The sequence below is a fragment of the Callorhinus ursinus genome, unplaced genomic scaffold, assembly GCF_003265705.2.
Source record: "Callorhinus ursinus isolate GAN/ISIS: 27379988/994484 unplaced genomic scaffold, GSC_fseal_2.0 scaffold11, whole genome shotgun sequence".
Taxonomy (NCBI): Eukaryota; Metazoa; Chordata; class Mammalia; order Carnivora; family Otariidae; genus Callorhinus; species Callorhinus ursinus.
Genome location: NW_027397073.1, coordinates 49,192,624 through 49,216,564, shown reverse-complemented (window position 1 = coordinate 49,216,564; position 23,941 = coordinate 49,192,624). Strand labels below are relative to the sequence as shown.

At 37.4% G+C, this 23,941-nt stretch overlaps 1 protein-coding gene and 1 pseudogene across 8 annotated transcripts in view; one reads left to right on the top strand and one right to left on the bottom strand.

Moving 5' to 3' along the window:
• The window catches only part of GREB1L (GREB1 like retinoic acid receptor coactivator), a 272,431-nt gene that overhangs the window by 93,831 nt on the left and 154,659 nt on the right, over positions 1-23,941 (top strand). For 5 of the 8 annotated variants that reach the window (XM_025886425.2, XM_073898432.1, XM_073898427.1 and 2 more), the window contains exon 2: positions 6,964-7,066. The exons of 2 other annotated variants lie outside the window; for them this stretch is intronic. The gene's annotated coding sequence lies outside the window, so the exon portion shown is untranslated. The remainder of the gene's footprint in view (positions 1-6,963; positions 7,067-23,941) is intronic. One more of the 8 variants, XM_073898428.1, reaches the window with a different exon arrangement.
• On the bottom strand, positions 12,913-18,191 carry LOC112835018 (proline-rich protein 3-like; annotated as a pseudogene).

Below are 23,941 nucleotides of genomic sequence, written 5' to 3'. Positions count from 1 at the left end.
ATACTGTATCACCAGTGGCATACTTTTACATCTGAGCCTTGAGAATAGATTTGCAGTGACTACTCCACTTTAGACACTTCCCTACCTTTCCTAGGGCCCCAACACTACTGTTGGGAAATGGTAGCTACACCCTGTTTTTAAATTAAAAATAAACTATTCGATTGTGTGAAAAAAATCCTTAAATTTAGCATTAAATATTAGCTGATGTTAGCAATTGTAATTTTTGCAGTAACTATAGTAATTGTAGGGCCAGATTCAGATCTTTGTGAGAATTCATAGCAAAGACCAAGTGACTAAGTAAGTCTTAGTTTAACTCACACTTGATAGTAATACCTACAAAAACAGATTTAAATTCAAAATTTGGGATTCTTGAGTTTCACACAGGATCTAAAATTTTATATATTACCAGTTCTATTTTTGGTTCTATTTTTGGTTATTTTTAAAGATGATAAACCAAAGTGATGATTTTCATGAAACACGCAAAGTGTTTAAGAAACAATACCATGAAATAGAGGTCCAGAAGTAGGTGCAATCCCTTTTCTCCTTCCTTTTGAAAGAGGGACCATTTTGCATTTTGTCTTAAAGAAAATCATCCCGTTATGCCACCCTTGCATCATTCTAGCAGGATGAGTTTACCTTTAAGAGGGATTTTATTAAAACTGGAGGTGATTCATCTCGGTAACATAGGGCATTTAAAGAAAAAAAATTTACTAATTAATAAAAAATATAGCCAGTTATAGAAAATGTTTCCCTCTTTGTCTTTCTGACCCTGCTGTTAAAGGAGAACAATCAGTTTATCACCACCAGCTGCATGAATTCAATGGAAAGGAACTTCGGGTTTTCTCCTTCCTAAACCCTTGCTGGATTGTTCTGGCAGTACATAAAAGTGGGTCATTTGTACCTAAAATACTTTACCAATGCTCCATTAATCTTAATGATGGTGTTCTCTCTTTTTTCCTGCAAGAAGCAGGATGAAGGGATATTATGGGAAAAAAAGAGAAGGTAAGCATTTTTTTAAATGGATATATTAAATGAAGAGGGAAAAGCCATTTAATATTTTGTAGCCTGGTTTTTGTTTTTTGGGTTTTTTTTGCTAATGAATACAAGATCAAAATATCAATGATTGTTTTGTGGTGTATTTTATATTATTTATTAATAGCATGTAATCCCATCAGGATTAAGAGGAATGTTTTAATAATTTGTGAAAAAGATAGCGTTTGTCTTGGATATATACCAAGAAGATCTTTAGTCTAGAAACAAATGGTGTGTCAGACCAAAATAATGTGAAAAGATAGATGAATCAAGGACAAAGGATGTTTTCCTTTGGTCATTTTTTTTTAAATGTAAAAGTTTTATCACTGTGCTGTTTAATCACAATGATTAAAAGGAAAAATAAATTAACCTAAGATACAGGGTTTCTCAGCTGTTAAACAAATCATATAAAGACCTGGGCTATAGTCTCTATAATGTGCTTTATATTTCTTAAAATAATATCTTTAATAAACTGTTTTCTATCCAAACAGCGAGAGAATGCTAGATGGGCAAGGCTGCATTGACCTTCCCTCTTGGTCTTGTCTGTTGATTGGCAGGTTTCAAAGGTTAAACTAGCTACAGATGAAATGTAATCATTAGTGACTTGGTTCCTTTCCAGATCCCTCTGGAAACTGCAGTAAGCCAACTTTTTCATTTATAAAGAAGAAAGAAAAGTCATTCCCTGAGCAGTTTGGAATGAGAAGCAGCCGCTGTCTCCTTCCTTCTTACCTAAATAAACAAGCTAAATGGAAAAATAAACTTTACTTTTTCACATCTGGTACAAAGCTTCCTCTTTTGTTGAAAGTTCACATGCTCGGTTTGCTATGCCTGGTTGTGTGAATCAGGTGTCTTCCTTCCTTCTGTAGAGTGACTTGTGTAGTTATAATAAGGAAAGATTCTGACTGTTTTAACAGTCCAAAACATCATTATATAGAAACAAACAAAGCCCTCATATTGGGAATGACATCAGATGATGTTTGACCCAGCCTCCCACATATGTTAGTAGTAAAGCAACAACGGGACTTTATGCCAGCAATACAGCTAGAAAACTAGAATAGGCAAACATATTCTGCTGGGTCTCCCTTAAATCAAGTCAGATTATACTTATTTGTGTGTGAGCTCTTCTTAATGTGACTAATCTTTCAATTTCCCTTTATGGCATACACTGACTAACAACCCAGAACAGGATGTCACAGGCAACAGTACTTGATTCTGAGGCACACGGGTATTTACTAACCACCAGGATACTGCTAATCATGAAAATTTACCTTTGCTTTATGTCTTTCTATCCTCACCTCCACCCTTCTGTGCTCCTAGACCACTTACTCAGAACTCCCCTCCTTTCTGGCCTCCCTTCTGTAGTGAACTACTTTAATAATTGGTATTTAATAATACTGCAGTTTTTCTGTTTCACTTGTCCATGAAATGGGAGTGTCATTTGCAGTCTTCTTTACCTCAGATTTCCACAGGCTTGATGCCTCTTATTATAGAGTTGAACATTCCACAATATTCTTTAGCTACACAACCTTTATGTAACACAGAATCAAATTACTATTACTTAAAGCTTGGTTAGAAGCTATTTGGGAGGTGGTGGAATATAAAACCTAGAGGAGTTGGGGTTTTGTTTTTTGGGGGGGCTGCTAAATAAAATGTTTCATCCAAATGATTTTTGTGAGGTTTTATGAGAATAGTATTTCCCCAGGAAATTGTTGGGATTGTTTTTAGTGTGCCAATTGATTTTTTTTTTTTTTTTTAGGTTTTACAGTTAAAAACCTAGTGTCTAATTTTTTTTGGATGCTTTTGTTCCCTGCTAGGGCCAGTCTGAGAGGGAGAGGTAAAGGTCAAATGCCACAGGCATCCAAAAAGTGGTGGGGGTGTACACGATGCTCATCCCAGGAGCAATTTGCTGTTGTCATGGCAAAATGGTTTTTTTAACTCTTTTGTGCTCTTACATACCTTCTTTGAGCATAACTAGAGTGGCAGGGGGCTTAGGAGGCACCATCATTGTTTTTTTTCCATTTTCCAAATGAAGGGATTGAAGCACAAAGTAGTCAAATAGCCAGTCCTATGATCAGACAATGAGATTTTTTCCTTTCTTTTTAATGTGTCTGGCTAATTGTTATAAATAAGCATCCCATGTAACAATCATATATAATTTTGATCCCCCCCTTTTTTCCAAGGAGGTGATTTTCAAACTCTAATGTCATAGAATCATCTGAGGTTAGGGTTGCCTATTTGCCAAATCTAGCAACACTTTCCAGGGTATCCAAAATGCAGATTCCTGAGTCCTTTCTAGAACTAGTGACTCATAAATCTCTGAGAGAGAGGGTAAGGAACCGACATGGTAAATATGTTCATCGGGTGATTCTGATGCAGTCCTTGAACTAGACTTTGTGAGAAACACTGATCTAAGTGATGCTGAGCTTTAACAGTGTCTCAGTGGGGAAGCATTGGTTTCATCAAGAAAAATTACTAGTTCCAGCCAGATTTTCTGTTTAGTTACATTCCGGTCAAATATAGCCCATGCTGTAGCAGTTGCTGAAACAAATGGGAACATCCATTCTATTCTTCCCCACTATGACTCCTCATTTATTGCTCAGCACTTTCTACCATCACCACTATTACTATCCAACTAGCAAAGTGACTTTAAGAGCCTCTCTGGGCACCCAAATTGGTAGGACGACCCACCGCACCTCACCTGACTGTTGATTATCTCCATCTATAGCTGTGATTACTTGTGTTTTTTTCCTGCTATTCTTTTTTTCTTTTTTAAGATTTTATTTAGCAGAGAGAGAGAGAGAAAGCGAGCACAAGCATGGGGAGCAGCAGGCAAAGGGAGAAGCAGGCTCCCCGCTGAGCAGGGAGCCTGACTTGGGGCTCCATCCCAGGACCCCGGGATAATGACCTGAGCTGAAGGCAGATGCTTAACCTGCTGAACCACCCAGGTGTCCCATCTTCCTGCTATTCTTTTTAGGGTTCTCCTTAGTTTCTTTACTTTTTAATCCCACAATAAAGAGCCCTTTGTCTTTCAGTTTATATCCCATTGGTCCACATACCTCAGCTCCATTAATTAGAAAATTCCTTATATTTTGCTTCTCAACAGAGATTTTCCCCAGGATGTGTAATGGAAGGAAAAGTAATGAGGAAGAGTGAAGATCTTATTCCTGGATGAAAAGTTGTCATTCTGGATTAAGCTTTAAATTTATCTTTTTTAAAAAAAGATTTATTTGAGAGAGAAAGAGAGCGAGTGCACGATCATCTGCATGTGTGCATGGGGGGAGGGGCAGAGGGAGAGAATCTTCAAGCAGACTCTCCACTGAGTGTGGAGCCCAATGTGGATGTCGATCCTCCAACCCATGAGATCATGACCTGAGCTGAAAGCAAGGGTCAGATGCTTAACTGACTGAACCACCGACACACCCCAAGCTTTAAATTTATCTTATTAGAAAATCTGACATTTAAAAAATGCAATTAGTAAAGCCAGAACTTAATTGTATATAATCAGAATGGAGTTAGGAATCACATTTTTGTTTAGTCTGACTTCTGTAGTAGACCAGGAATAACTTAAAAAATTATTTTCAAACCTCAATAATGGATATCATTCTGACCTCAGAAGTCTCTCATTAGGATATTTATAATCTGTATAAGTAAATTCATGTTTAACCAATGTAACATTTGTTATTTCTCTCTTGAGTTTTAATTAACAATCTTGATTACAGTTTGGACCATTTTACATATTCTTTTCTGTTGGAGAACATAGTGTGACTTAGCTTGAAGAATGCACATATAGGGTTTAAAGGATGATAGGTTTGTATCAGCACTTTTTTTTTTAAGATTTTGTTTATTTATTTGACAGAGAGAGAGACAGTGACAGAGGGAACACAAGCAGGGGGAGTGGGAGAGGGAGAAGCAGGCTTCCTGCTGAGCAGGGAGCCTGATGTGGGGCTCGATCCCAGGACCCTGGGATTATGACCTGAGCCGAAGGCAGACACCCAACGACTGAGCCACCCAGGCACCCCCGATTATATTTTTTAAATAAATTTTACAAAAATTTTAACTATTTTTCTAATGTTGTTATGATTATATGACTTCCAAACCTAGAGGAGAGGTGAAGCCAGAAAGTTGTCAGGAGCTCAGACTCACGGAACTTTTCCAATGTTTTTCCACTTGAACATACATGAAGTCAGAGTTTTCACCTGGCCTAATAGCTGTGGGTGACATCAGCCCATTAGATGTGAACCACTGCCTTCTGTGTCAGTGAAGCCTTGCTTATGACCCTATTAGGGTTTGACAAAACAATGGGAGTACCTCTCAAAGGGAAAGTGGGAGCTGAACTACTTGTGTTCTTGGTGAGGGGTGATTATTTATCAAACTGAGGAGGTATGATGAGAAGTTGACTTTCAAATAGAAATTACAGGGAAAGGTTCTCATTATTATACCTCAAATATGACTTATAGGCTTTTAGGACTGTTTAAATGATCAGAACCCTTCTTGCCTGTCTGCTTATCTGTTATTGATAGGGGGTCTTTAAATACATTTGTAAAATTTCAGACTCACTGATGGTCTGTACACTTGAACGTGTTGAGTGGAAGGCCATTTGATCCAATATTATTCCTCTTGTCAGTAACTATGTCTTCTTTCAATAAGTAATTATTTCTACTTTACATCAGCATTATTCAGCTTAGTACTATAGATATCTAGTGAATAAAACTGGCAAGCAATATTGGAAGTATTAAATTTATTGAACATAATTCTCTAACATCCCCCTCAAAACAAAAGAAAACAAACAGCAGCAAATATCAGCCTCCTCCACATGGAAGTAAATAAGGTTTTCCTTCCACATTTTAAAATTTAAGCATCTCAACTGTAGTTGAATTTAAACTTTGCAGCAAGAGCCAAACAAGCATGGGAAGTGATGGAAAATGTCCGGGATATTATACCATGGCCTAACGTTTTGCTGCTTTTCATTTTGGCAATTCATACTTAAAAGTTTTACTTATTTTCTTTATAAATGAGGCAACAACGTGGAAGAAAAAAATCGAATACAGTTGGAGAGATTCAAGTTTTTCTAGTTGGTATTTAAAGCACTAGTGCTCGTGAGCAGAGTGGTACATGGAAATGGTGTGTATAACAAATTTTAAAGTCATTACATGCCTTTGAAATGTCAGGAAGAATAAAAGGGAAAAAGGCCAGCCTATCTGGTTCATGTATTTTGGTCATGAACATGTTATATTCAAGAACTATGTTTAGGTCCCTGTTCTTCTAGGATAACTTCTTCAAACACAACTTAGGTGGAATTATTTTTTTTAATAATTACACTTAAGCACCTGATGATCTAATGAAGACAATTTCTTAATGTGTCAAAATGAGCTCTTTGTATCTTGTTTGAATCTTTTGTTGCCTTAAGCTAATCTCCTTTAGGGGTCTCAAATCCAGGCATTTTACAATGCAGACTCTAGCAATGGCATTCATTTGGAATGCTGCCTTTTGTTTACTAGCTTTCCCAGACCCTCACTGCTTCCTTTGGTCATCTGGTGTCTTCACTAATGTGATTGGTACTCCTAGGCTCTGCAGGTAGCCACGAGCCTTTATAAGTGGGATTTACAATGGGACTCACAACCCTGGCTGCTAATGAAGGGAACCACAGGGATTTTGTTTTGTTTTTTCTATCTGTCTTCCAAAAGAGTGAAGGAAAATTGAGTTCTAGGTTTGCTAATTCTCTGTTTTCCATTTACTTTAATTTTTACAATTGATTTACTAACTGTGGTACAAAAATACAAATATTTTTGTTTAGGAGTGAAATGTTTCATCTGCCAGCCCTTCATGCTAATCACTGGAATTGTTTATTATTGAACCTGGAAAGAACAAAGTGGGGTCTCTGTTTAAACTCAGCCAACTGGCATTTCACCTTCATCTGTTTTTGTCTTTCAGAAGATTTTTGACCAATTTGGTTGTTTAAAAAAAAAAAAGGCATATGATTGGAAGCCTTGGATTCTACTACCAGCCTTGCCATTTAGTACTTCTGTAACCTTGAGTAAGTCACTTACACTCTTTGATTTCTCATCTGAAAAAAAAAAAAAAGGAAAGTGTTACCAAGGTACATATGAGATCTGAGATGGTGTTTCATATTCTAGCTTTCTTCTCTTTTTACTAGCAAAGTGAATGACAGTGTCCTTTCGTTTGATTTTTGGATAAACCTACCATTGAAAAACATCTTGCATCTATTAAATGTTTTAATCAGCAGTCAAAGCAATAATTAAATATAAATGTCAGTGTCTTCATTTTAGAGGTAATATGCTCTATAGATTGTAGCCTAACCTTATAGAGATAGAGATTTATTTGCCATTTTCCAATTGTGAAACATGGCACCCATGGTTTTTTTTTTAATTTAAGTATAGCTGACATATAATATTATATTAGTTTCAGGTATACAACATAGTGATTCAACAGTTATATTCATTATGAAATGCGCACCATTAGTGTAGTTACCATGTGTCATCATACAAAATTCTTACAGTAGTATTGACTATATGCCCTATGCTGTACTTTTTATCCCCTTGTTTGATTGATTGATTGATTTTTTAGAGAGAGAGAGCGTGCACACAAGCATTTCAGGGAGGGGGAAAAGGTGGGGCACTGAGGGAGAGGGAGAGGGAGAATCTTAAGCAGGCTCCATACCCAGCACAGAGCCTGATGTAGGGCTCAATCTCATGACCCTGAGATCATGACCTGAGCCAAAATCAAGAGTTGGGTGCTTAACTGACTGAGCCACCAAAAATCGAGAGTTGGGTGCTTGACTTACTTATTTTATAACTGGTAGTTTGTACCTCTTAATCCCTTTGACCTATTTTGCCCATCCCCCTGACCCCCTCCCCTCTGGCAACCACCAGTTTATTCCCTGTGTTTATGAGTCTATCTCTGGTTTCTGTTTGTTGGTTTGTTCATTTGTTTTGTTTTTTAGATTCCACATATAATTTAAGTCATATGGTATTTGTGTCTCTGACTTATTTCACTTGCAATCCATGTTTTAATTGTGCTTTATAAGGCAGTGATCTCAAGTGTGGTTTAAAGGTCCTCCAGGGGTCATGGAATTTTGGGATTTTATTTTATTTTATTTTGTTTTTTTTTTTTTTGGTGCTGGTCACTTTTTTTTCTTTTTTGAATCTTTGGATTTTAAGAATAAGAAGGGACATCTGCAGTCATCAGGTCCAATCCTTTGAGTTTTACCAACATGAATTCAGCAGATCCAGAAATGCTTAGTAGCTCCTCCATGGTCAACGAGCCTAGAGAGCTGTCGGTAGGGTCCAAACTCCAAAGTCAAAATGTTATGTACCTGGTGGAGGTGTCCTAACTACCTCTTAATGAAAAACAGAGAATGAAAGGTTGAGAGGAGGGGATTGTTTATTCCAAGTCTGAAAACTTAAAAATCACTGCTTGATAGAATTAGATAGTTGGTTAGTTTCCACATTGCAGCTTCCAGATTAAAGTCAATCCCACAAATGTTTAATGAAATACTTGTGGATGAGGCATTGAACTGTGGTGATGTTCCTGCAAAACTGTTGGAAATCACAATCCCTGCCCTCAGAGACTCTGCAGTCTAACCTGGAGATAAAATAAGTACATAATAGGGAATAAAAATGATAAAAAACACAGATTTTCAGAACGCAAAGAACTTTGGAGTTTTCAGAGTCTCAAAGAACTTTTAGGATTTCAAAGTCCAAAGGGGAAGTGGACTTAAATAGAACCTGATAGGTCAAGTGTTCATTAGCAGATCAAAGGTAAAATCAGGGTGCTTTGGGAACTCACAGGCAAGGTCTTAAATCAGAGTGGGAGAAAAGAAAGGAACTAGTAAAATGATAAAATTTTTGTAAGTTTTCCTATTCTTGAGTTGGTTATTGCTGCTGGAGAGAACCCCTCAACCATGCAGATTGATATCAACTATAAATTCATTCTCTCTAATCCTAAATACAACTTAATTATTACTTTGAATTGAGTGCCCTTTGTGAGTTCCTCTCTTTTGTCTCTAATCAATTATTCTAAATCTACTCCATTCTCCTTAAGCCTGTACCCAACTGCCCTTTTCTTAGCAGGTTGCTCTTCTTATTTCTAGGAGTCCCTGAAGAGTCCCAGTAATTGCCTTGATTTAGCTGACCTTTAAGTATTAGTGATGCCAAGTGCTTTATCTCCAGCCCTGTTTCCCTCTAAACCTCAAATTTTTCTATCACATTGCTGCTAGATCTCTCTACTTGGATATTTCATAGCCATCTCAAAATCAATATATCTAAGACCTGAATGTATCACCTTCCACTCAAAACCTCATCTTCTTCCTCCAAGTGCCCTCAATTAGAGGAGGTACCACCATTCTCCCCAATTTGCACTTAAGAAACATGCAAATGCAGAAAGAATGTCCAGTTAGGAGGCTGTAATCACTCCAAACCACTGTACTCCTTGTTACAGTATTTAATACATCGTCTGTAATTGCATGAGAGAGAACATAGTCAAGTGATTAAAAACATGACTTTAGGGGCGCCTGGCTGTCACAGTCCATAAAACATGCAACTCTTGATCTTGGGGTCGTGAGTTCAAGCCCCACATTAGGTCTAGAGCCTACTAAAACCAAACCAAACCAAACCAAACCATGGCTTTAAAGGTAGATCTGTGTATGATTCCTGGTATCACCACTTACCAGCAAGCCATGTGACCTTGAGCAAATTATTAAACTTTCTTAGACTGGGTTACCTCATCTGAAAAGTGGGGACATACTAATACTTATATTAAAGGATATTGGAGTATTAAATGAAGTATCACATATGAAGCTTTCAGCAATGATATTCCTAAGATCTAGGAGAGCAAAGACCATTTCTGTCTTGTTCACCATTGTATCTGCAGGACCTGGCACAGAGAAGGCACTAAATAAATGTTTATTGAATGAATATGTGAGGTAGTGTATGCCTGAATTGAGGTCTAACAGTGGGAATGGAGAAAAGCAATGCAAGATAGAGACCTAAACTTCACCCTGAATCACTTGTCCATGCTATTGGTCATCAATTCCTACTGATTTAATTCCTAAGTATTTCTCAGGTCTCTCCATCCTCTGTAACCCTACCATAACTTCACCCATGCAGGCATCATGATCTCTCACCAGAACTATAGTAGAAGTTTCTAAGCACTCCCCCTACATCCTGTTTTGCCTCCTCGTGAGCCTCTTCCAGACTGCCACAGAACAATCTATTCGAAGCTGACATGGGAACATGTCATTTCTTTAACATGCTTCCATGTAGCTACTTTTTATCCATAGGATCCAGTCTCTGCTCCTCACACCTGGGTCTACATTTTCATCTTCCTTTCCTACCATTCTCTCTCACTTTTGATAGTCTAGCAATTGCAGACTGGTCTTGTCTTCAGAACATACTGCACTATTTCATGTCTTCATGCTTTTGAGAGGGGCTTGCTTATTCTTTCAACACTTTTCTCTCCTGTATCAGTTAGGATTACATTTGTCTGCAAATGACAGGAAACACTAAACATCAAGTTCAGAGTTTATGTCTTTCCCGCATAAACAAGGTTTGGGGGTAATTGTCTATAGCTGTTAAAGCTTCTCTGCTGTCATCAGGGACCCAGGCTCCTGCCCTGTGGTTCCGCCATTGGTGTATCCTCCATCTGTTCCTCTCTCCTTTCTCTACCCTCTAGGACCTTATTCCATTAATCATCTCCTCTCTTCAGTATCACTACCTCTCCATTTCCATGGAGGGAAGAAACACATCCTGTGAGCATCTCTTCTAATGTCTCTTTCCTGTCATTCTACCTTTCCAGCAGCTACCCCCTGATTTCTGTCCTAGTTCACCATACTTCTTGAAGGACTAATTGCTACATGGCATATTTTCATTCTTGGTCCTATTTGACTTCCCCTACCTGTTGAAACTGTTGACTACCTCCCATTTCTTCAAACTCTCTTGTCCCTTGGCCTTCACAACCCCATTGGTTCCTGGTTTCCTTTATACTTCTCCCTACTGCTCCTTCATCTGCAAAGAGGTTTTCCTCTTTCTTTGCTTGACTCTCACATGATGGTGTTTCTCAGACTTCCCTCCTTGACTCTCTTATTCTACATACTTTCTCTACGATGGCAGTCCCTAGGTAATCTCCCCAGTACCAATACCAGTTATCTGTGTGGCAGCTGTCTGTTTCTAGGGTCTATTTGTTGAGTTCTTACTCCTGAGCTTGAGTCCTGAATTTCTAACTGCCTACCTGAAGGGCTCCTCTTCTGTGTTCCTTCCACCCCTGATTATGTACAATCTCCATCAACTCCTCCTAGACTCTTCAGAAACCTTTTATCTGGTCTCTAATCCAACTTTCATATTACTGTCAGAGTTATCTTCTATTTTTAAAAAATCTAATTATGTTAATTTTTTGAAAATTAAATTAAATTAAAATTTTTTGAAAATCCATTGGCTTTCTCCTGTTTCTGGCATAAAATTCAAATTCCTGATTTGGCATATAACGTCCCTTACAGACTGTCCCCAACCTACTTTTTATTTGTTTCCACTACATTTGTTACTTATACCAAAAAAAAAAATGTTAAAAAGAAAAATAATTTATTCTCAGGGCACCTGGGTAGCTTAGTCAGTCAAGCGTCCAACTCTTGATCTCAGCTCAGGTCTTGATCTCAGCTCAGGTCTTGATCTCAGGGTTGTGAGTTCAAGCCCCACATTGGGCTCCATGCTGGGCATGGAGCTTAGTTAAAAAAAAAAAAAGAAAAAAGTTAAAAATTATTCTCAGCTCTCTAATGGCTGTCATCCCTTCCTCTTGCCCACATAACTCCTGACTCATTTCCTTAGGGCCAATTCAAAACTGAACCTGTTCACTGCCGTTTTCATAGAAAACAGCCAGTGCCAGGAATGTGGGGGGAGAAGGTGAGAAGAAGGTGACAGTACTGTCCAGGTTCCACCCAGAGGTGGGCCACGTAGAGATTCACAGGATTCAGACAGAAGGGCTGGTAGCCTCCCAATGATGAGACTAACTAAAGTGGGCTGGAGAGGACATGGTGTAAGCCTGTCAGAGACTTTAAAGGGCATCTCATGGGCTGTGTCAAACCCAGAAAAACTGACACCAGGAGAAGAATGGTGAGGACCAGGGAGGCAGTGTTGTGGAAAGATTCACAATTCTCCCATGTTGGGAGGTGCAGAAAATCTGGAGGGTGCCATTTTTGGCAGAAAACCTTACTCTAGTGTTGGGAAGTCACAGAAGTGCCACAGACACTGAGAAAGGCTACAAGGGGATGCACAGTTTCACAAAGCACAGTGATCACAGACCAGAGCAGTGGAGATCATGCTACTGACACAGAAACTACAAAATCCAAAAGCAGGGAGAGTGGCCTTTCAGGGAGGAGCTCTGTACCAGTCATCCAAACTTACCCCAGATCAGACAACCCAGTGACTTTCACAGAGCAGTGGCAACATGGAGGAGAGGACGTGGGTGTCACATAAAAAGGACTTAAAACAAGCAGCTAGAAGAAAAGAATGGTAGAAAACTGCTCCTTGGCTCTCAGGAATTGAGGGCAGTACCAGGTGCTGGCTGGACACATGCACAAGAAATAGCACCAAAGAGGTTTCCTGTTTAGCAGTCAGTTGGTGAGGGGGAAGAAGATCCAGGAGGCAGGTGACAGGAAAAAAGTTGGGGTTCTGTAGGCAAGTCTCTGGAGGCTAGATCAAAAAAAGGAGTGCACACTGCAGACCAGTAATGAAACACAGCTCTGAGCCCCAAATGGGGGAGGTGATCGATGGGGGTGGGTGTCATTGACAGAGCCATCACAGGACCATGGGGAAATTTATGCCCATTAGGGTCACAGAGGGCTCCTTCCAGCTTGGATGGGAAGGCAGTGTCTCACATAGGAGGTCTGCTGACACCTGGATGGTAGAAGGCTCAGAGGTCCTCCTATCGACCTTGGCCCTTTTTGGCCAAGTGTCAGCAGAGAGGGTGGTCAGATTTGTCTTCCATAACCTGGGGTCCATCCTTTGGGTGGGCAGATATTGATAAAAAACAACTTTTGAGCTTTTGAGGATTTTCTTTGCTCTTTGGGAAAGCCTCCTCTGGAAGGACCTTTATGGACTGGTCTGGGAAAAGGAGATTCAGCATTGGCCCCCCATCAACCATGACCAATGGGCCGTAGCTGATGCTTAGGCCTCCTCAGAGTGAGCTTCTGCCATAGAGAGGAGGTAGGAGACTCAATTGTGGTATAATCATTGGTCCTCTTGATACTGGAGGACCTCTGTGAAGAGAGGTCAACATCGTGTTTATGAGATTCACCTAGGTTGCCTGTAGCAGGAGTTTGTTCATTGTAGTGTAGTATCCCATTGCATGCACACACAATGACTTATTCATCTCTTCTACTGATGGTGGATATGTAGGTGAATTCCAGTTTGGGGCTGACTTGACATCACCAGGCTTTCCATTGGCCATGCGGGGAGGGCCCAGAAGGCTGGGTAGTCTGATGGGACTCCCATCTTCCTCGTCTCCAGTCTCTTCCCGCTCTCACAGTCGTGGCTGCTGCTTCTGATTCTGCTTCTTTCATTGTGGCAATGGTTGTGGGCGGGTTATGGAGGGCAATGAGTCCTCAACCTACTTGTCACTCAACCCCTTCCTCCAACAATGAACCTTCAGTATTTCTAAAATACATTATGCCTTTGACATTCTGTTCTACTGGCCTGAGCGGTCCTCCCAGTTGTTTGATAAATCCTTTAAAGCCACCCAAAAGTCATCTCTTCTTTGATATTTTCTTCATTTCTCTGGACAGAATTGCTACAATCTCTGTACTTTTACAGTACTTTGTTCCTACTTCTAGTGAACGTTTACACATTTACATATCTTTCACCTCTAGATTGGGATCGCTTTGAGATTGGGGACTGCCTTTATTATCCTTCCTAGCACAGTTCACAGTACTTCCTAGGTGAATAAATGAAAATAATGAAATCAGGAATTAGGAATAGCTTTTACTCTAATAATTATGAGTTTTGTTTTGGACATATTGAGTTGATGTATTGAAGTTGGGTGGAGAGCAACAACTCAGAAAAGATTTTAAGGCCAATGATGTAAATGTAGGAGTTACCAACAAAGACAGTAATAAACACTGATTGTGTCCCACATTTTTCAACTATGGGCTAAAGAAAAGTAGAACATTTGTAGGAGGTAGAGAAAGGGTTGGGAGTTGGAATTTGGGGTATGAAGGAGAAAATCCATAGACATGGATGGGGGAAAAAAAAACATAGTTGACACTTTTGCCTATGGTCCTCTCCCCTCTACCAGAATTATGCACCCCTTCTACTACTTTAAAGTCCAGAATCAAGAAATAGATGGATCAAAAGATGTTGATTTGGTTTCCTCTAGGATTAGAAGCTACTTATTCAAAAATTTCATCCCAGGCTCCTGTTGGCTACTTCAAACCCTTGTCCATTCTTCATCTCCACTTTCCTGTTTTTTGTGGTGTGTGTGTGTGTTTCTGCCTGTTTTGCAAAAGCAAGAGAGAGTGGGTAAGGTGGAAATATCTATTTTTCCCTTAAAAAAATGATATACTAAAAAGCCTGAAAAACTTCTTTTTAAAATAGAAAAATCTTTGGGGTTCTAATTATTTAGATAGATTCTTTTCTTTAACTTACTCTCCTTTGCTCTTCTTAGTGCCTCTAGGAAAATAAACACTGACTTATATAGATTATTTACTTAAATAGATAGAGTTCTGTGTTTCCATGTGACTCCTTAACATTTTAAAAATTGATAAATTATATAAAAATTAAAACCGTCTGCATGGAAAAAGAACAGCAAACACCAAAAAGCAAAGGCAAAAGGCAAAATGGCAAATGGGGGGAAAATATTGTGCCCCATATCATACACAAAGGACAAAATTCTTTAATATATAAAAAGCTCCTACAAATAAAGAATAAAACCAACAACCAAATTAAAAACAGATAAAGACTGGAGATTTCAGAGAAGAAAATTCAAGGGCTTTTGAACATTTGAAAAGATAATTTCATCCATAATAAGAGAAATGCAGACTAAAACTACATTGAGATACCATTTTTCATCTGTCAAATTGACAAAGATCCAAAAGTAGATAATATTCTATATTGTTGAAGGTATAGGGATCCATAAATTGCTAATGGGAATGTAAATTGGTTCAACCATTAGTTCAATCCTCACTTGGTGCCTCATTATCATGGATTTTTTCCAACCCAGCTTTTCTCTGCTTTTGGCAGTTTCCTACTTGGTGTGGACCTTAGAAAAACTGAACTACAATTGAATGTTTCTAATGTGTGGAAGAAATGAAGACTGCCTTGTGTATGCCAAAACAAAACAAAACCAGAGCAGTTTGGCAATATTTAACAAAATTAAAACTGCATATATCCTTTGACCCAGCAATTTTACTTCTAGGAATTTATCCAAGTACTAAATTAGTGTGTATTAATTAGTGCAGGGTTGATTATTATAATAACTTTAGTAATAACAAAGATTGTGAATTAAGTATCCATCATTAAGGGACTAGTTTAAAATAATCATGGTATAGGGGCACCTGGATGGCTCAGTCAGTTAAGCGTCTGACTCGTGATTTTGGCTCAGATCATGATCTAAAGGTCGTAAGATCAAGCCCCACATCACATCAGACTCTGAGCTCAGCAAGGAGTCTCCTTAAGATTCTCTCCCCACCCCCTCTCTGCCCTTCTCCCCTCTGTGTACTCTGTCTCTCAAATAAATAAATAAATCCTTAAAAAAATAATAATCATGGTATATACATGCCAGGGAATTCTCTGAGGCCACAAAAAAGAATGAGGAAGATCTTTATGTGTTTATGTAGAAAGAGCTCCAAAATACTTTTTTATTATTTTATTATTTTTTTCCATCATGATAAGTGTACTTTTTAATAACCATCACCTATTTCCCCCATTCTTCCACCCACCTCCCTTCTAATAACCATCAATTTGTTCTCTATAGTTAAGAGTCTGTTTCTTGGCTTCTCTCTCTCTCTCTCTTTTCTTATTCCGTTTGCTGATTTGTTTCTTAAATTCCACATATGAGTGTGATCATATGGTATTTGTCTTTTTCTGACTTATTTTGCTTAGCATACTCCATAGATCCATCCATGTCATTCCAAATGGCAAGATTTCATTCTTTTTATGGCTGAATAATATTCCATTATATATATATATATATACACTACATCTTCTTTATCCATTCATCTATCACTGGACCTTGGGCTGCTTCCATAGTTTGGCTGTTGTAGGTAATTCTGCAATAAACATGTAAGGGTGCACATATCCCTTTGAATTAATGTTTTTGTATTTTGGGGGTAATTACCTAGTAGTGCAAGTCCTGGATCATGGAACAGTTCTATTTTTAACTTTTTGAGGAACCTCCAAACTGTCTTCCACAGTGGCTGCACCCAGTTTGCATTCCCACCAACTGTGCACAAGGGTTCCTTTTTCTCCAGATCCTCGTTAATACTTGTTGTTTCTTGAGTTTTTGATTTTAGCCTTTCTGCCAGGTGTGAGGTGAAATCTCATTGTGGTTTTGATTTGCATTTTCCTTATAGTGATGTTGAGCATCTTTTCATGTATCTGTTGGCTATCTGTAGATCTTCTTTGGAGAAATGTCTGTTCATGTCTTCTGCCCATTTTTAAATTGGATTATTTGGTTTTTGGGTGTTGAGTTGTATAAGTTCTTTATATATTTTGTATACTAACCCTTTATCAGATATGTCATTCGCAAATATCGTCTCCTATTCAGTAGGTTGCCTTTTAGTTTTATTGATTGTTTCCTTCACTGTGCAAGAGCTTTTTATTTTGATGTAGTCTCAATAGTTTATTTTTGTTTTTGTTTCCCTTTCCTCAGGGGAGATATCTAGAGTGATGTTGTTACAGCTGATGTCAAAGAAATTACTGCGTAGGTTTTCTTCAAGGATTTTTATGGTTTTGGGTCTCACTTTTAGGTCCTTAATGCATTTTGAGTTTATTTTTGTGTATGGTGAAAGAAAGTGGTCCAGGTTCATTCTTTTATATGTAACTGACCAATTTTCCCAATACCATTTGTTGAAGACTGTCTTTTTCCCACTGTATATTCATTCTTCCTTTATCAAAGATTAATTGACCCATATAACTGTGGGTTTATTTCTGGGCTTTCTATTCTATTCTATTGATCTATGTGACTATTTTTATGCCAGTAATATATCATACCATACAGTTTTAATTACTCTCACCTTGTAATATAACTTGAAATCTGGAATTCGCTTTTGTTTTTCTTTTTCAAGATTACTTTTGCTATTTGGGGTCTTTTGTGGTTCCATACAAATTTTAGGATTGTTTGTTCTAGTTCTGTGAAAAACACTGTTGGTATTTTGATAGGGACTGCATTAAATCTGTAGATTACTTTGGTATAGACACTTTATAGTACAGACATTTTAACAATATTTGTTCTTCCAACCCATGAGCATGGAATGTCCTTCTATTTGATTATATCATCTTCAGTTTCTTTCATCAGTGTTTTATAGTACAGGTCTTTCAGGTCTTTCACTTCTTTGATTAAGTTTCATCCTTGGCATTTTATTATTTTTAATGCAGTTGTAAATGGGGTTGTTTTCTTAATTTCTCTCTCTACTGCTTCATTAATAGTATATAGAACAGATTTCTGTACATTGATTTTGTATCCTGTGACCTTACTGAATTCATTTATCAGGTCTAGTAGTTTTTAGATGGAGTCTTTAGGGTTTTCTATATATATCATATCATCTGCAAATTGTGAGAGTTTTACTTCTTCCTTAACAATTTGGATACCTTTTATTTCTTTTTGTTGTCTGATTGCTGTGGCTAGGACTTCCAGTACTATGTTGAATACAAGTGGTGAAAGTGGACATCATTGTCTTGTTCCTGACCTTAGGGGGAAAGCTTTGTTTTTCCCCATTGTGTATGATGTTAGCTGTGGGTGTCATGTAATAATTCTTATAGATAATAAAGTTCACTTGGACTGTCTCCAGTGAGCTTCTCATTCTCATGCTAACCCTACATTTTAAATTATTAAATTATTCAAGCAGTATTTGAGTACCTGCTATGTAGGAGGACACCACAAAGGTGCTTTAATATCAGTAATAGGCAAACACAGAAAAACATAGTCCCTACCTTCATGTAGTTTAGAATTTAAGAGGGAAGACAAACATTAATCACACAAATTATATAGCTCATCAGTGACTAAAATGCTAGGAAGGATATGAATAAGGTCCTATGAGAGCTTTTAGCAAGGACTAAGGGGATCAGAGAAGCAAGGCTTGAGATCTAAAAGGATAAGGAGATTTTAATTGGCAAAAGTAAAAGATAAGATGGGTGAAATTACAGGCAGAAGGAGCATAACTTTAAAGGTTGATCACTTGCTGGAGCACAGCATTTAGGAAGAGAACAGTGCAGGATAAGACTAGAGAGATGGGCAGAGGTATTTACAATATTGATTTTTATCCTCAGAGTAATATAAAACCATGAAGGGCTCTAGCAAAGGATTGACAGATTATGTTTGTGCTGTAATGCAGAGAAATGATTGGAGGGTGCCAGAGAGGAGGCAAGGAGGGCCAGGTTTCCTGGCTCTTGGCAGGAAACCTCAGGTCCCACCCACAGAGCTATTTGAGTGTCCTTACAGCATGGTGACTTCCTTCTCTTAGAGCAAGTGATTCAAGAGGTCAAGGCAGAAACTGCAATATCTTTTATGACCTTGGAAATTACACACTGTCATTTGTTTGGTATTTTAGTGATCACAGAAGTCAACCTTGACTCAGTGTGGGGAAGGGGATCACACAGGTGGCAAGAATCATTGAAGCCATCTTGGAAGATGGCTACCACAGACCAAACTCTGTAGAACTCCATTTCATTTCTGGGTGGTGTACTGTGGGAGTGCAAAGGAAATTGAGAAGCAGCACAGGGAAAGGAGGAATACCAGAAAGGTTGTGAGATGAAATCCAGCCAAAGAAAAGGAAATATCAAGAAATCTACCAAGAGGACATGTTAGAGGAAAACCAAAAAAAGTTCATTGGATTTAGTGACATAGATTTAATGGCCAAAAGCTCTTTCCTCCTAATATGATTTAACATTTATTTTGACTTACCTCCCCTTATAACCTTTATTGAAGAGACTTTTTCCCCCATCTTTCCTTTGATAATCTTCCTTTAACACCCCTTGTGGATGTTTTCATAATGTTCCTCACAAAATTCTACTGATATTTTGAGTGGAATTGTGTTATTATTTTGTTTGAGAAACATATTTTTACAATGATTAGACTTCTCTTTAAAACACCTAGCACATTTCTCTCTGTGTGTAAATTTTCATTTAAATCACCTAAAGTTTGGCAACTTAAAAAATGTCACTTATCTCTCATTAAGTTGATTCCTGCATATTGTTTTTGTTGTTGCTATGGTGAATGGGATCTCTTCCTGCCCCCATTATCACCATAGTGTTTTCAGTCTAGAAATGTATTTACTTTATGCCCCATTTTATGGATAAGGAAAGAGGCCCAGAGAAGATAGGTGATGGGGCTACAGTTACAGAGTGGGAGAGTTGGGGACTGCAGATTTGAACATCCAAATTTTATTGTGCTACATTAATAGGAAATGAAGTTGCTTACCCAGTCAAACCTAATAAAATTAATAGTCCCTTAAGTATCACTCTCTTTGTCTTTTTTGTTTGTTTTTCTCCTATTGTTTCATTAAGTTTTTAATTTTAATTCCAGTATGCTTAACATACAGTGTTATATTAGTTTCAGGTGTATAATATAGTGATTCACAATTCTATACATTACTCAGTGCTCTAATAAGAAGTATCACTTTCTTTGTATCAGATTTCAAAGTAGTACTCTACATTTTATAGCATATTTCCACTTTTTAGCATTGTCAATTTGAAATATAGTGTCATGACTTGAGGAACTCCCTCTTATCTCCATTCAATTCTCCCAAGACCTGATTCCTACCAGACAGGAACTATTTTTTCTTTGAGGTCTAAATAGACCTAACAACCTATTGCACTGAGTAAATATTTAATGAAGATTGAATATTTCCTCTGTGGTGGATCAATTTACTCTTGTTGATTATCTGAGGAAAGCTTTTTTTCTTTTTTAAATGTCATGTAGTAGTTTAAGATACTTGTTTTCCTGAATATTGTTATTAGTGCCAAAGTGTTTCAGTGATTTAAAAATGCATGTCTCTTAGTTTTTTTCAGTCACCTGTTTTTCCTGGTTTATATATGCAGTTTGAATTATTATCTTATTTCAAATACAAATCCAAGATTCATTGACCTGGTAGCATGTAATAAAGTCATTTGCTGTGAGAGTTGTTTTTTCTTGAATTTGTGGTACTTGGAGCTCTGAAAATGAAAACTGTTTGCTAATGAGGTATAAGGATCTTGATGGTGCATCTTTTAATGGCAGAAATATAATTTTTATTGATAAATACTTCCAAAAACAGAAATAATTTTTAATTGACAAAAATGTGTTTTTCTTATTTTTTTAAGTATCAGTATATATTTAATTTTATTATTTTAAATTTTTCTTAACTGATTTTAGGTTTAAGTGAAATATATTTATATTTGCCTGTGAATCTCTACATGAAGTTAGTGACTTGAAAATTTTCAACTTGTAAAACTGGAATGACTACAGTGGAATCATTTAGTGCAAGTTGTTATTGTGGCATTCAGATGTAATTTATCAGAATCAATTAGAAAAACAAACCTCTCATTGAATGGTAGGGGAAAGGTACATATATATTTCATCCTCTTCGGAAATATGTGAATGTAATTTTGAAATAGAGAATTCATGCTTAGTGACAAAATACCCTTCGTTTCTAAGGAATAACTTCATTGTGTTTCACATTTGATAACTTCTGGGACCTATGTTTCAATTTAAATAACTGTTGACATTGTTTGATGTTTATTTTACTAGAGGAAAATTGTGTGATGACAGTTATAGTACATATTTGATACCAAGCGTAGAATAAATCAGTTAAGTCATAGTGGTCTGATATCTGTTTTTAAGGTCTTTTTGACCCAGGAGTGTGTGACCTGTGAATCTCTACTTTTTGGATTTGTTAAGATATTTTACAATGCAAGGATTTAAATTTAGATGAACATCACTGCAGGAAGTTGGCTGATGTGGGCCAAAACATTCAGAGTATCCAGGTATAAATTGGAAAAAGTTTAACAAGTTCTGGTAACAATTAACATATGTGAGAAGAGAGAAGGTAAGGTTAGAAAGATTCTTTTCTTCCCCAAGTTATAACAAAGAGAACCTGAAATTTAACCTGGTATTTTCAAAGCTCTGATTACTCAGCAGCATTCCATTTTGTGAAAGCATTGCCAAGAAAATGTATCCAATCTTGATTTAACTATTCTTGCATCTGATTGGAAGGGGCATAGGAGTTGTTTATAAGGTTGCAGATCCAAAGCCGCACAAATGAAGGCTGAGACCTGGGGGGAGGGTTTGACTCAGGGAAGGGAAGCTTCGTAGACGTTACAGCTCTGTCCAGAGGCCAAATGGGAGATAAATCACCTCTGGCCACCTCTCTTATTATTGAAATGGTTCAGCCCTGGGGTTTAACTGAAGGACTTACAGGGTTTTGAAGTGCAAATAGGATGGTGAAGGGTAAACCCTTTTAGGGTTTCATTTTGATGGATTTTTTTCCTGTGTGGGTTTCTGGCACTGACTGTGATCTGGAAGGGGCCGTTAAAAAAAGAAAAGTTTTGTTTTGTTTTTGATCAATCAGGCAATAAGAACTTTCCACAGGGGTGTACTTTTCCTGCATGCATATCGATCCTATTGTGTTTAAAAGTAGGTCATTTAATTGGGCTTTTTTGGGTGGGGGGAGCCTTCGGCAATGGAACTGTCATTTCAAGGTCATGTCTCTCTTTTTGGTATTAATGCCAAAGTTTGAGAATGTTGAATGATGTGGTACTTTTGGATCAGCAGTTTTGGGGGGATTACTTAGGGTCAGGGTATGTTAAACAAAAACCAAAATTATCTGGTTAAAGATCAAATCCATATTAGAACAAGTCCGTTTTATATTGATAAGCAGTCTATAGTTAATCTTCTTTTCATTGAGTTATATAAATTGTACATATTTATTTAGTATGCAATCTGTTTTGTCAGCATTAAAATAAAAACCAGAAAATTCTGAGATTCCGAAATATTTGTACTAGCTTATTTGTACAGATACACTGAAGTGTTTGGGGAAATGAGGGATACATTAAAAAATGTTTAAGAAACAGATATATTGATTTATCAAGTTGAACATTTTTTTTACCCCACAAATAATTCAAACACAGGAGATGAAATAAAATATCTTTTAAATTTTATATATTTTTAGTAAAATGGGAATGAGAGGAGAGTCGTTAATGACTTCAAAGAAAAATAATTGTAACTAAGGGCCTTTTGTGCAAAAATTTTAACAGAAAATTAAAATACTTGTCTTAAAGAAATGCCATGGTATGTGCTTATGATTCTTTTTAAAAATATGGTTGACAGAACTTTTCTTGAGCATTTCCCTCTTTATTTCAGATTTAACATAGATATTTGAATCATTTACTCTGTTTCAAAATAATGTATTTAGCTGCAGCAGAGATTGCCCTCTGTGTTGCTTGATACCTATTATAAAAAACAGTTGTTAATCTCTGTAATTGACATTGATCACACAATGTTCTTAAGTGACCTCCAAGTCGGCTTTTGTTTTTCTATTCTTCAAAAATTTCCCTTCACTGTATTTATCTAAATTTAGAATTAAATTAAAATGAAATGTTAGAATTTACATTTACCTATTGCTGCATGAAGATTTTAAATAAGATGCTTAAACAAACAAACAAACAAACAAAAAAACCCTAGATGGCATCAGGCAGAGTCCACTGTATCTACCAGCGTCCCTGTCTTTAGTTTGTTGCTGGGAGATGTTAATATGACCCTTCCTTTGTTAGAAAAGAGATCTGTAGTCCTTCCCAGAATCCTCTTGTTAACTGTCTTAACCCAAGTTGGAAGTTGTCTGATGAATGAATGGTGAGCCATTTTTATGAGCTACACATATTGTTGACATTGGGTCACACATTGCTTTTTAATTTCTAATGTGTTTTTAATTTGCAAAGCATGCATATGTCTTTCACAGCAGTAGAACTGAGTCAGCATTTCTGAGCCCAGATATTGCTTTATGCAAACAAGACAGGTCAGGCTCACGAATGCTCTATCTCATAAGCCTTAGCTTTACTGAAACACACACATGAACAAATTTCACTTTGAATATTGTTGAATAAAAGAAGATACTTGAGAAAGGCTTTTTTCCCAAGAACTTCTCTTGCCGCTTGGCAAGTGAATTGCCCCATTATAAAAGCGTTGGGAGGGAAAAGTGAGCTGCAGAGTGAAAAGGCAATCCACAAATAATCACTCTTTTCTGCCTTTGATTGTGTCAGATTTTTTTGTGTGTGTGGCAATTGTTTTCTTTTTCGCTTAGAAGAGGTTTATGGTCCAATGTCTGTCAAGTCAGCCCCTGTCTTAAGGTTGCAGTTGTATTTCTCTCTGGAGTTCCTAGAGGTGATGTTATCTTTTGTTCACTCAGCAGTGTGGTGGTTCCTGAGAGCATCTGTCACTTTAGGCATTACAAGATGGATGGGTCTCCAGTGAACTGCTGGTTGAAGCAAATGGTGAAAATAAGAAAAGACAAGGGGTTTCAGGGTCTGCAGAGAGGACAGACAACAAGGAAATACTGTTAGAAATCAAGAGTAAGCGCAGCAATAGAGAGAGAGAGCAAAGATGGATCATATGTCATTTTATAAACATCTTGGAAATGAGAGTCTTTTGGTGGCTACCGTGATCTGAGGGGGACATCGGTATCATGGTAAACAATTCTTTGCTTTGGATTTGCAAA